This window comes from Dendrobium catenatum, unplaced genomic scaffold (genome assembly GCF_001605985.2).
Source record: "Dendrobium catenatum unplaced genomic scaffold, ASM160598v2 fragScaff_scaffold_586, whole genome shotgun sequence".
In the NCBI taxonomy this organism is placed as follows: Eukaryota; Viridiplantae; Streptophyta; class Magnoliopsida; order Asparagales; family Orchidaceae; genus Dendrobium; species Dendrobium catenatum.
Genome location: NW_021319048.1, coordinates 1128852 through 1142929, shown reverse-complemented (window position 1 = coordinate 1142929; position 14078 = coordinate 1128852). Strand labels below are relative to the sequence as shown.

The window sequence follows — 14078 nt, the reverse complement described above, 5'->3', positions numbered from 1 at the left end:
GTTAGAATCCATAGAAGGGAAACATTACTATATTATCACTAAAAAATTAAGAGAACACTTTCTAAAATTAAAACCACCAAAAACATTTTGAGAATGGCTAACCTAATTAAGAATTAGATCATTTTATAACTGTTAAAGATTTTGCAAACTCTATGGAAGATAGAATTCATTAGGGCATAAATAGACATGCATTCAAGCTAATAATTTTTAATTAAAACCTATAATAATTTATAATGTATAAAATTCTTAGTTTAGAAGAACTTCCTTTGAAGATCATAATATTTATTTAGCAAATTTCTTAAAAATTTATGCATTAATTAAGTACAATGATGTTAGTGATATGCCAATAGAATTAAATTGTTTACATTTTCTCTAAGAGATAAGGAAAAAATATTGTTATATTCTTTACCCTAAGGCTCAATTACCGCATGAAATGAGTTGGCCCATTAATTTCATGGAAAGTATTTCTCACCTTCTAATGAAAGTGCTCTGATGGCACTAGAAAGTTCGTTAGGGATGTTAAGCCTTATAAAACTGGCCCAAGGCTAACAAAGAGAGAGGTGAATTGGATAACTTTAAAACCAAAGAGAAAACTCAAACCAAAATTACCACATAAATCAAGTGCGGAAGAAAATAATGCGGAAGCAATAATAAGAAAAGAATACACCGGATTTATAGTGGTTCGGTCAAACCTTGACCTACGTCCACTCCTTGGAGGCACCCTCTAAGTATTGCACTAAACTAAGTGTCTCTCATTTAGCCCCCACAGCTAGGCGGAGAAGCCCTTGCAAAATCACTTCCACCTTCCCCGGCGCGGCGGAGTCGCCGGGTCCTTTGACACCAAAGAGATCTTCTTCTTTGGTGAACTTCCCTTGAGACAAGCCTTGAATCTGACGATATTAAGGTGCAAGCCTGCCGGAGCAACCGTGTGGAATCCCCTCCACACTCCCTTGAGTCCCCCCTCACAGGATCTTCTCCCTCTCAGACTTCACCCGTTCCTCACTCCCTTTCAAGCTCTCACTTCAAGTCTCCACCACAAGAACAAAGCTACAATGGTTGCCAAAGACACTTACAAAGTGTCATGCCAAGCTCAAGTAGAAATGTTCAAAACGAGCTCATTAATGCAAGTTGCTGACATTATCGTCCGGGACGATAGGTATATCGTCCTGGCCGATCAGTACTAATTCAGCTCATCAGCTCGGGATGATTTAGGACGATCAGAAGAAAATTGGTTACATCATCCTGGCCGATAACATGATCGTCCAGGATGATTAGTTTAAAACTGATTTCAATTGTCCTGATCATCGCCCTGAATTCGAGCTGTCCAATGTAGATCGTCCAGGACATCATCCCGGCCGATCCTGCGATCATCCTGGACGATGTGATCATATCAATCAACCTATAATGCTTTCTAAACAGATCAATTTAGGCATAATTGTGCTAGATCGGCCAGGACGATATGAATATCGTCTAGGCCGATTTCCTAAAACAAATAATTCCTAAACTGATTATGGCAGTTGATTCTTTTTGAATTGAGATTATCATCCTGTCTGATACTAGTATCATCAAGGCCGATCCGCTAATGACGGTTGCCTTAATGAGGATGCCCTGATTAGGGTTTCTTCTTTTGAACAGATCATCCCGGATGATATAAATATCGTCCAGGACGATGTTACAAAAAAATAGAAATCCAATAGAGAATCTTCCAAGTTACAAATCTTCAGGAGCCACAACAAATATAATAGACTCAAGAAAGGAAAAAAAAGTACAAATTGATTCAGACCTAGTCTACCCAATCTTGAATTGATTCCAAATTGTAGTCCAATCATGTGAACCTGAAATGTCAGTACATAAGGCAGTCGTAGAGAAATAAGAATGTTTGTTATCTTCAAAATCATAAGCTATAGATCCGCAACAATCTCCCCCTTTTTGATGATGGCAAACATTTCAATTTGAATTTGCAAAAAAGAACATTTTCTCGTAATCTCCCCCTTACTAGAATAACACTTTTAAAAAAAATAGGTGAGATAAATTTTTTTGCTGTTTTAAATTTTTTGAAAAGAAAAAAAACAGATACAAATTCAACAGTACGTTCTCCCCCTTTGACATTATAAAAAAGAGAGAAGGCACAAAACCAATAAAAGACAAAAAAAATGTTCCCTGATCTAGTGAAAAAACAATTATTCTTAAAATGAAAAAGTTACCTCTTGGTTTTAATAAAAAACTTAGTAAAATTGTATTGATAATGCATAGCCCATAAAAGGTTAGAATTCAGAGTTTGATAATACCAACTCAAGTTCTTTTAAAGGCTCAAAATCTTTTTAATCCAATATCCAAATCAAGCAATAAATGGGAAAGAAACATTAATTTTTCAAAACTCCTTTCATAAAACATATCTAATAGAAGATCAATGCATGAATTGCTGAATCAAAAACCAAGATTTTCAAGCACAAGTTTTGAACATATCAAAGATTTACTTAGGCTTTTAGTAGTATAAGAAAAAATAAGCATATTTTTTTTGTGGGCTCATTTTATGCCCTTTATCACTTGAATGGCTCTTTGAGCTCCCTGATACAACTTGAAAGTGCTCTGATGGCACTAGAAAGTTTGTTAGGGATGTTAAGCCATATAGAACTAGCCCAAGATTAACAAAGAGAGATGTGAATTGGATAACTTTAAAACCAAAGAGAAAACTCAAACCAAAATCGCCATAGAAATCAAGTGCGGAAGAAAATAATGCTGAAGCAATAATAAGAAAAGAACACATCGGATTTATAGTGGTTCGATCAAACTTTGACCTACGTCCACTCCTTGGAGGCACCCTCCAAGTATTGCACTAATCCAAGTGTCTCTCCTTTAGCCCCCACAGCTAGGCGGAGAAGCCCTTACAAAATCACTTCCACCTTCCCCGGTGCGGCGGAGTCGCCAGGTCCTTTGATAGCAAAGAGATCTTCTTCTTTGGTGAACTTCCCTCGAGATAAACCTTGAATCCGACGGTATTAAGGTGCAAGCCTGCCGGAGAAACCGTGTAGAATCCCCTCCACACTCCCTTGAGTCCCCCCTCACAAGATCTTCTCCCTCTCAGACTTCACCCATTCCTCACTCCCTTTCAAGCTCTCTCTTCAAGTCTCCCCCATAAGAACAAAGCTACAATGGCTGCCAAAGACACTTACAAAGTGTCATTCCAAGCTTAAATAGAAAAGCTCAAAATGAGCTCAATAATGCAAGTTGCCGACATTATCATCCAGGACGATAGGTATATTGTCCTGGCCGATCAGTACAAATTCAGCTCATCAGCCCAGGATGATTTGGGATGATTAGAAAAAAATTAGTTACATCGTCCTGGCCGATAACATGATCGTCCAGGCCGATTAGTTTAAAATTGATTTCAATCGTCCCGATCATCGCCCTGAATTCGAGCTGTCCGATGTAGATCGTCCAGGACATTGTTCCGGCCGATCCTACGATCATCCCGAATGATGTGATCGTATCAATCAACTATTAATGCTTTCTAAAGATACCAGATCAATTTTGGCATAATTGTGTTAGATCGGCCAGGACGATATGAATATCGTCCTGGCCGATTTTCAAAAACAAAGAATTCCTAAACTGATTATGGCAGTTGATTCTTTCTGAATTGAGACTATCATCCGGGCCGATACTGGTATCGTCCAGGCCGATCCACTAATGACAGCTGCCTTAATGAGGATGCCCTAATTTGGGTTTCTACTTTTGAACAGATCATCCTGGACGATGTAAATATCATCTAGGATGATGTTACCAAAAAACATAAATCCAAAAGAGAATCTTCCAAGTTACAAATCATCAGGAGCCACAAAAAATACAATAGATTCAAGAAAGGAAAAAAAGTACAAACTGACTCAGACCTAGTCTATCCAATCTTTAGCTGATTCCAAATTGCAGTCCGATCATGTGAACCTGAAATTTCAGTACATAAAGCAGTCTTAGAGAAATAAGAATGTTTGCTATCATCAAAATCATAAGCTATAGATCTGCAACATCTAAGATTGTCAAACCTAGAAATTATATTACTTCTTTTATTTCGTTAGAAGGAGAATCTATTTATGAAGGTTAGGAGAGATTCAAGGAGATGATTAGATAGTGTCCTCACCATACCTTACCTGATTGGTTGATAATTCAATCTTTTTTTATAATGGATTGATAGGATCTGTTAGAGCCATAACTAATGTTATAGCTAAAGGCACTTTGATGTTAAAGCCTTTTGAGAAAGCTTTTGAATTAATTGATAGAATTATAACAAATAATTTTTAATGGCCTATTAATAGGATGAATCCTAAGAGAGTGGGAAGAGTATTTGAAAATGATTCTTTATATATTTTGTTGTAACCCATGACACTGAGTTTGAGATATTGATTATGACAAATAATGTCGTCTGAGCTACTATTCATTGCATATCTTTGATTTCTGATATTGTCTGTGAGTACTAACATTTAAGGAAGATCACAAGCTACTCAGAACAATAGGAAGACTCAAGCTTGGGTAGAATTGGAGTGTGAGTCTGTAACAACGTAATTTTTTCTATTTATTTGTATTTTTTCTTTTCTTAAGTCTGGCCACAAACTGCATGTAAAAATTGAGCAACCATGCACACATAGAAGAGGAGAGGGTTTTAAAAGAAAATTGAAGTTTTTTTTCTATTGATCGTACTGTACAACTTTATATTATAATGTACAATATGATCTATTTAAAACATATATCTGTGAATAAATTATATTATGTAAATTATGTCGTATTATATGATGTATTACTAAATCAAAAACCCTACCGGTCAGATTTATTTAAGTTTTATCAGTCGTTCGTACTGTATAAAGTAATTCATATGATACAATTTATTTTAAATACATACTTAAAATAACCCGTGATTAGTTGAATAAATCAAGGCTTAATCGCTGATTGGTCATCATACTGTATGAAAATATTCGTACTGTACGATGAACAGAGATGAGTTTTGATCATCCCGAAAATTATCCTGGACAATCTCTTATTTTTGTCTCATTGTAATATACGATGTATATCGTACCATACGATGAATAGAGGATGATCTTTATCGTTTCGGAGATCATCCTAGATGATCCCTTGATTTGTTCTAATCATACTATATGACGTTAATCGTACCCTATGATGTATAGAGATGAGTTATGATCATCCCAGATATCGGCCTGTACTAACAGAAGTGTTGAGAATCATACCATACAATTATATATCGTATTATATGATTATATTTGAACTGTTCGTAGACCTTCGTACTAGGATGAATCATGTTATACATATCATACTATACAATGTGAAATTGTACTGTACGATGTGAATTCGTATTGTATGATTGTAATGGCTACTTTGAAAATTTTAAGGATTTTGGAGCCTGTTTTATGTGCCAAAATTATAATTTTTGTGTGGTGTGACAGAAAAAGGGGAACATGATTAGAGAGGGAATACTTGGGAGAGAGGAATTGAGATGTTTTTGGGTTTTAGAGAGGTAGGAGAGGGTGAGCTTGGTGAGGGAGAAGTAGTGTGAGGGACATCACACAGTTGCTATGTTCTTGCTGCATCTTGCTCCTCTTGTGACCCTAGAAGAACTTGTGGGAGGCTCTCTAAGGGGGAGGCTCTTCTACATTCATGACCTCGAAGGTACTTTGCCTTCTCTAGGAGGTAGAAAATTGAGAAGGTACGCTGCCGTCACCAGGAGGGCGAGAAAAGCGCTTGGCACTCCGCCACACCGGGTTGGTGAAAGTAAGCCTTGTGAAGGCTTCTCCGCCACACCGAGGGGGCAAGAGGAGAACTATAATTTTGTAGTGAAAATCCCGGAGTGGAGAACTCCAGGGAGTGGACGTAGGTCAAGTGACCAAACCACTATAAAATTCTAGTGTTCTTTTTCCTTATCGCTTTTTACTTTTGCATGCACTTTATTTTAAGTATATTTCATTGGTGTTAATTATGGAAGAAAAAAGAATTTCATTTTTGTAATTAGAGTTCAATTAATTTCTTCCGCATTAGTTAATATTTTCTTGTTAAAAATTTATAAACACAAAAGATATTGGAACTCTTATTTACGATTTTATTTAGTGCAACAGATTTTTGCAATTCGCCCCACCTCTTGGTGATCTAGTAATTTCAATTGGTATCAAAGCTTGTTTTCAAAAATAGTGTTTTAGAAAACCTTAAAAAAACAATCATGTCGCATTTTGGAAATCGTAATACCGCAGAGTGTCATTCAATAACCCGTCCACCTCTTTTTGACAATATTCCATTTGATTTCTAGAAAATTAGAAAGTCCACTTTTTTACAGTCTATTGATTACAGCATGTGGATGTTAGTTCATGATGGTTATGTTGTACCTTTTAAAACGATGAATGGAGTGAAAACTCAAGTGCCTTTTAATGAATGGAGCAATGAGGATAGGGAATTAGCTCAATTGAATGCTAAGTGCTTAAATTGTTTCTTTTGTTCTTAAAGTGTGAGGATTATATGAGAGTTTCTACCTGTGCTACTGGTAAGGAGATTTGAGATAGACTGTGCATCACGTACGAAGAAACAAGTGAAGTAAAAAATTCTAGGCTTAACATTTTAATGCATGATTTTTAACTCTTCCGTATGAAACCTAGCGAAACAATATCTAACATGTACACTAGGTTCACCAAAATCATGACATCCTTGCATGCATTAGGTAGAGAAATTTCATATTATGAAAAAGTTAATAAAATTCTTAAATGCTTACCTAGTTCTTATGACGCAAAAATTACTGCCATCATTGAATCTAATGGCTTAAATGTTTATTCTATTAACAATTTGCTTGGTTCACTCATTGCATATGAGCAAGGAGTGAGTCAAAGGAAAAGTGATGCTGGTGAAAAGAAGGAGGAGTGAATGGTGACATTAAAAGCTAACAATTCAGAAAGTGAAAGATCTGCAGGGGAGGAAGAAGATGACATAGCCTTGATGACCCAACAGTTAAAGTACTTTTTTTTTTAAAAAAAATAAAGGTGTCATCAGAACAGCTGGAACAAAGGTAAGAGCATCAGGTTCAATAAAGTTTCATCTAATACAATATGTTTTGAGTGCAGGAAGCTAGGTTACCTTCGAGCTGATTGTCTCAACCTAAAGAGCCAACCAGCTAAGGGGAAAGGTAAGGACAAAGCCAAGTACAAGAAAGGGAAGATGAAGACACAAAAAGCTTTTTGGGCCGACTCTGCCTCAGAATCATCAGAAGAAGCAGAGGAGGAGCTAACGAATTTGTGTCTAATGGATAATGATAATCTAGATCAATCGGATCAAGATGAGGTATGTCAACTTTTATATGAAGAATTACAGCTTATTTCTGAGAATATCCATGACTCGTATAGGAAATTAAAAAAGATGCATGCTAGACTTAATATTGATTTTGGTACTTTATAAACTGAGCATGCTTGTTCAGTTAAAGAAAATTCTTATTTAGATAGAGATCATATGTTGTTTCTTAATGAGTATGATGCATTAAATAAGAAGCATATTGAATTAATTGATGCATATGAATCCTTGAAAAAATTCCACGTTGAATTAGAAACAAAGTACAAGAGGTTAAAAGAACTTGCATGGGAGTTAAAAGACACTGAAAATTATTTGGATATTCAAATTGCCAATATTAAACATGCAAATGATTGTTTCAAGTTAGCCTAAAGGCATTAAATGAAAATAAAAAACCACCCGAACTTTAAGAATACTGTGATCCATGAGAACAGCATGAATCATTCAAACCCCCAACACAACATGCGTCACACAACTTTAGGAAGAGGCATCACCACCCACATAGGTTAGTTAGTCCATTTTCCGGTGTTAGGTGCTTCTCTTATGGCATGCTAGGTCACATAGCCCACACATGCACGATTCATCATAGGATAAACCTAGTATGGAAACCAAAACTACATCCATCACAGCATAGCATGCATACATCTCATTCATACAAGCATAAGGAGGAACCCAAAACTCATTTGGGTTCCCAAATCTAACACTTGAATGAAATTGTAGGGATGCTCTCACAAAAGACCTAGTGAGAGCATGTGGTACTTAGATAATGGCTACTCGAGACACATAACTTGAGATATGAAGAAGTTCATCTTACTGAAGACCAGAACTGGAGGCAAAGTAACATTGGGAGACAACACTACTAGGAAACTGATAGGCTCAGGTATTTTTGGTAATACTAAGAATTTTTTAATTGAAAATATGATGGTTTGAAGCATAACTTACATAGCATTAGTCAATTGTGTGATAAAGGCTTTGATATTAAATTTCTTTCTGACAAATTTTGATTAGTTTAAATGACAAATTAGGTTTAGAAGGAAAATATATGAATAATATGTAGAGAGAGTTTCTATTTGCATGTTTTACATTCTTGCAACTTGTATTATTTTGTTGATTTCCAATATTATTATTTTATATATCTCCTAACACTTTTTGGAAGATTTATTTTTGCTCTAGTGTGTACTAACATTTCAGGAAAATCAACTCCAAGCGATGAAGACTTCAAATTATTCATTTATAAATTACAAGTTCTGAAATGAGAGGGAGTGATTGTAATTGAGTGAAAAATCACAACACACACTCTTGGGGAATAATTTTTGTGAACTAATCGTACGGGAGGAACCTGAGTCGTACAGGATGATCTTGTCAATTAACCCTCAGAAGAGTAATGGATCGAACGGGCAGGTAGAAAATTTTCTAAGTCCTAATAATCTACGACAAATTTAATATTCGTCCCGGGATGAACGTCTCTGGATTCTCACCTTGCACTGTTCATCCAAGACAAAAAATATGGTTCGTACCGGGACGAAACTCTCTGTATGAGATCGTATAGGACAAAATAAATTTTTTAGCCCTGGATGAAACTCTCTGTATGAGATCGTATAGGACAAAATTAATTTTTGTCCCTGGATGAAACTCTATGTATAAATTAATCCCAGGACGAAATCTGTTCGTCTCAGGACAAACAGAATCGACTTACCTCAGTTGGTTACGTACGGTAGAATTTTTGGAACCGACCTACGTAATAACCATTTAGTACCGGACGAACATAGTTTGTATGGGATGATGAGCGTGTACGAATATAGTTCATACCAATATACATTAGGATCATTTCTGACACTTTAAGTAAAATCGTTCGGGACGATCCACAATCGTACGAGACGATCCACTGCGTACAGAATTGAAAACTTGCAGTTTTTGGGTAGTTTTTATTGTCCTTTGTATATATAGTTCAAATTAGACTACCACCCAATCTTTTTGATCATTGATCTAAGTGTCTATTGGAACAAGTGTAAAAGAGAGAGTGAGAGAGAGGATACAAAGAAAGATTTCTACCACTAGAGCGTAAAGGCTTTGCATGGTGTTCAAAAGTAAGATTTCCTACTTGTGATTTGAGATTACTTCACTCTTTTTCTTTCTTCCTTCTAGATTTCATACAAAGAGATATGTTAAGGAGATCCAGTTCTCTACTGACACTTGGAAAGTGTGAAAGGACAAAGGGTTCTTTGCCCACACTAGGAGAGTGTGAAAGGACGAAGGGTTCTCTGCCCACACTAGAAGAGTGTGAAAGGACGAGGGGTTCTCTGTCTACACTAGGGAAAGTGTAATAGGATGACGGTTCTCTGCCAGCACTAGGGAAAGTGTGAAAGGACTACGGTTCTCTCCCACTCCGGGTAGTGGTGAAAAGAGTGTTTGTAAAGGCTTCTCCACCTTGCTGTAGATGCAAAAGGAGAAACACTATTGGTATTAGTGCAATACTCAGAGGGTTCCTCTGGGGAGTAGATGTAGGTCTTGTTTAGACCGAACCACTATAAATTGTGTGTCGTTTATTTTACTGCCTTTTATTTTCAGCATTTAATTTTTTATTTTAAAAATTATGGTTGAAAAACTTTTTATAAAAATTCATTAAAGTTAATTTCGATTCAATTTATCAAAAGAGGGAAATTTTTAAAAACTAATTCACCCTCCCTCTTGGTAGCTTTGGGACATTAACTTAGGTTTAACAATCTATTCAATAGACTCAACAAGTGGTATCAGAGCTTTATTTCAAATCATAAGTTTAAACTTCTTTTTTATTAATGTAGATGGCTACATTTAGAAACTGAAATACACCTGAGGGTTACTCTATTACTAGACCTCCACTGTTTGATAAATTACCTTTTGATTTTTGGAAAATACGCATGTCTACTTTCTTACAGTCACTTGATTATCGAATGTGGATCTTAGTCCAAGAAGATTATACAAAAGCAACTAGATTAGTTGATGGAGTTAGGGTAGAAACACCTTTTACAGATTGGACTATAGGAGAACGTGACTTAGCTTAACTAAATGCTAAATGTTTAAATAGTTTCTTTTGTACTTTAAAATCTGAAGACTACATGCCGGTTTCCACTTGCAAAAGTGGAAAGGACTTATGGGATAGACTTTGTATAACTTATGAGGGGACTAATGAGGTTAAGCAATCAAGACTTAATATCTTGTTACATGATTATGAATTATTTTGCATGAAACCAAATGAATCCATTTCTGATATGTATACAAGATTCACACAAATTGTCACCTCTTTGCATACACTTTGTAGGGAACTAATGAATGCTGAAATGGTTAATAAGATTCTTCATTGTTTACCTATCGCTTATGATGCTAAAATTACTGCAATTACAGAGTCTAAAGATCTAAACATTTACTATATTGACAATCTTCTTGGTTCACTCATTGCTTACAAGCAAGGGGTTAGTCAAAGAAAGATTGATGCAGGTGAACCACGAAAGGAGAAGAATATAGCACTAAAAGTGGAAGAGTCTGAGAGTGAACACTCACAAGCTGAGGATGAAGATGATATTGCATTGATGACTAGACAATTTAGAAGCTATCTGAAGAGGAAGCAGAAGAGACGCCATCAATGGAATAGAGGTAAATTTAACAGAAATGGCAAGGTTTCTAATGAAGTGATTTGTTATAAATACAGAAAACTAGGTCATATCAAGACTGATTGCCCAAAAACTAAAAGCCACTCCTAGCAAGGAAAAGGTAGAGGAGAAACCAACTGTAAAGAAGGGTATGAAGAAGTTTCAAAGAGCTTTTTGGGCGGACTCAGCTTTAGATTCATCAGAGATTGAAAAGGAAGAAGAAGTCATCAATCTTTGCTTGATGGTAGATAGTCTTGATCAATCAGATTAAAAAGAGGTATGTGACTTTAGTTATGATAAATTGTTTGAAGTTTCTGAACACATGCATGATGCATATAGAAAAATGAAAAAGATGCATGCTAGTGTAAGTTTAGAATTGGAAGAACTAAAGAAAGAACATGAAATCCTTAGGAAAGATCATGCTTTAATAGATGACAACCACATGAAATTACTTGATGAATACGATGATCTGAATAAAAATCATGAGATTTTAAAATCATCCTATACTGATCTTGAAAAAGAATTTAAAAAATTTTAGGATGAATCAGAGAGAAAAATATATCGAATCAATTATACAAATCGAATCTTGAAAGATATGAATTCATTTTATAAGTTGAAAATAAAAGCTCTCAAAGATAATAGGATACCCCCCAAACTTGAAGATTTTACAAATCCTAAATTTTATCCTAAATATATGAAATCCCTAAGAAGACAAACAAATGGTACAAGACTTAGGAATACTTTTCCTAATGTCAAATTTAATAATTGCGGATTATTTGGACACGTAGCACACACTTGTACTTTGAAGATAAAATCTGATTTGGTGTGGAGACCTAAGATGCAAAAACCTAAACATATCATACATGCATCTGATTATAAATTGCTAAAAGGAGAACCCAAACTTGTTTGGGTTCCCAGGTCTAAGATTTAATATTTTTGCAAGCTCGCTCTCACACAAGACCTTGTGGTAGCATATGGTACCTAGACAGTGGATGTTCAAAGCATATGACTAGAGATACTGCTCAATTCATAACACTGGAAGCCAGGAGTGGAGGCAAGGTAACACTTGGAGATTACACCACAAAGAAGGTGGTTGGAAGGATTAAAGCATAATTTGTTAAGTATAAGTCAGCTATGTGATAAGGGCTATAGTGTAAAATTTTTTCCTACTAGCTGTATATTAAGCATAAATGATAAAGATGTGTTGAATGAAAAAAGGGTAAACAATGTTTATATGTTAGATTTAAATTTCATTCATACTCCTACTACCTTTTGTTTAAAAATTATTTTTGATGAGTCATGGCTTTGGCATAGGAGACTTTGTCATTCTAGCATGAAAAACCTTAGAAAGATTACCCAAAAGAATTTAGTGAGAGGTATACCAAAATTAGACTTTAATAAGGACCACCTTTGTAATGCATGTCAATTAGGTAAGCAAGTGAAGTCCTCTTTTCAGTCCAATAAGGATCTTAGGACTAGTAAGCCTTTGGAAATCTTACACATGGATCTTTTTGGACTAGTTAGAACTGTAAGTCTAGGAGGGAAGGTATACAGATTTATTATAGTGGATGATTACTCAAGATTCACTTGGGTTAGATTTCTATCTCATAAGAGTGAGTCATTTGAGGAATTTAGAAATTTTTTGACTTAGATTCAAAGGAAATTAGGGTGTGAAATTATTTCTATATAAAGTGATCATGGAGGAGAATTTTAGAATGAGAGATTTGAAAATTTTTGTAAAGAAAAAGGAATTGATCACAATTTTTTTGCACGTAGAACCCCTCAACAAAATGGGGTAGTCAAAAGGAAAAACAGATCATTAATAGAAGACTCCTGAGCAATGTTGGTAGAATACTCACTTCCTAGATATTTTTGGGCTGAGGCGATTAGCACTGCATGTTATGTTTTGAATAGGGTGAGTGTGAGATCCAATTTAAATAAAACACCCTATGAATTGCTAAAAAGGAGAACACCTAATTTGTCACATTTGCATATTTTTTGTTGCAAGGCATTTATTCATAATAATGGAAAATCTGCCTTAAGAAAATTTGATCCAAAATCAGATGATGGAATTTTTGTTGGATATTCAAGTGTGGGAAAATCATATAGGGTATTCAACAAAAGTACTTTGGTCATTAAAGAGACCACACATATTATATTTGATGAATCTGGAAATTTGGAAGAGCCAAATATTATTGAAGATGAGATTGAGGATAACTCCCAAAAGATTGATAGAATAAACTTGGAAGAAAATGTGAAAGAGAATTTGGAGATAGAAAACCCTTTGCCTAGAGATTTGAGATTTTCTAAAAACCACCCAAGGGAATTGATTATAGGTGAACCTAGTGAGGGTGTTAGAACTAGGCGTGGATTAAACAAGGAAGTCAATCATTCAGCCTTTATTTCAACTATAGAACCCACTAATAATGATCAAGCACTTTCTGATGAATTATGGATATTGGCCATGTAAAAAGAGTTGAATCAATTTGTAAGAAATAAAGTTTGGGAATTAACTTCAAGGCCAAAAGATTAAAGCATAGTTGGAACTAAGTGGGTATTCAAAAATAAAATGAATGACTCAGGAATAATCATTAGAAATAAGGCTAGATTAGTTGCTAAGGGGTATAATCAGATTGAAGGAATTGATTTTGAGGTGACTTTTGCCACTGTAGCTAGACTTGAAGCAATTAGGGTTTTGTTAGCCTTTGCTTGTTTTAAGGGTTTCAAATTGTTTCAAATGGTTGTGAAAAGTGCCTTTTTAAATGGGGTAATCAAAGAGGATGTCTTTGTAGAACAACCTCCAGGTTTTGAAAATTCTAAATACCCAAATCATGTTTTCAAATTGAAAAAGGCATTATATGGATTAAAACAGACACCTAGGGCTTGGTATGAGAGGTTAAGCACCTTCCTACTTGAAAGATCTTTTGAAAAAGGAAGTGTGAATACAACTCTCTTTTTAAAGAAATTTGAAAAGGATATACTCATTGTTCAAATTTATGTGAATGATATCATTTTTGGATCTTCAAATAAAAATCTTTGTGATTATTTTTTTAAAATAATGAGTAGTGAATTTTAGATTAGTCTAATGGGAGACTTAAATTACTTTCTAGGCTTTAGCATTAAGCAACT

The 14078-nt window shown here is 35.1% G+C and overlaps 1 non-coding gene across 1 annotated transcript; it reads right to left on the bottom strand.

Moving 5' to 3' along the window:
• Positions 1 to 4033: 4033 nt before the first annotated feature.
• LOC114579633 lies at positions 4034 to 4140 on the bottom strand. Its single transcript, XR_003700731.1, has one exon. It is a non-coding gene; the product is annotated as a small nucleolar RNA R71 (small nucleolar RNA).
• Positions 4141 to 14078: the final 9938 nt, after the last annotated feature.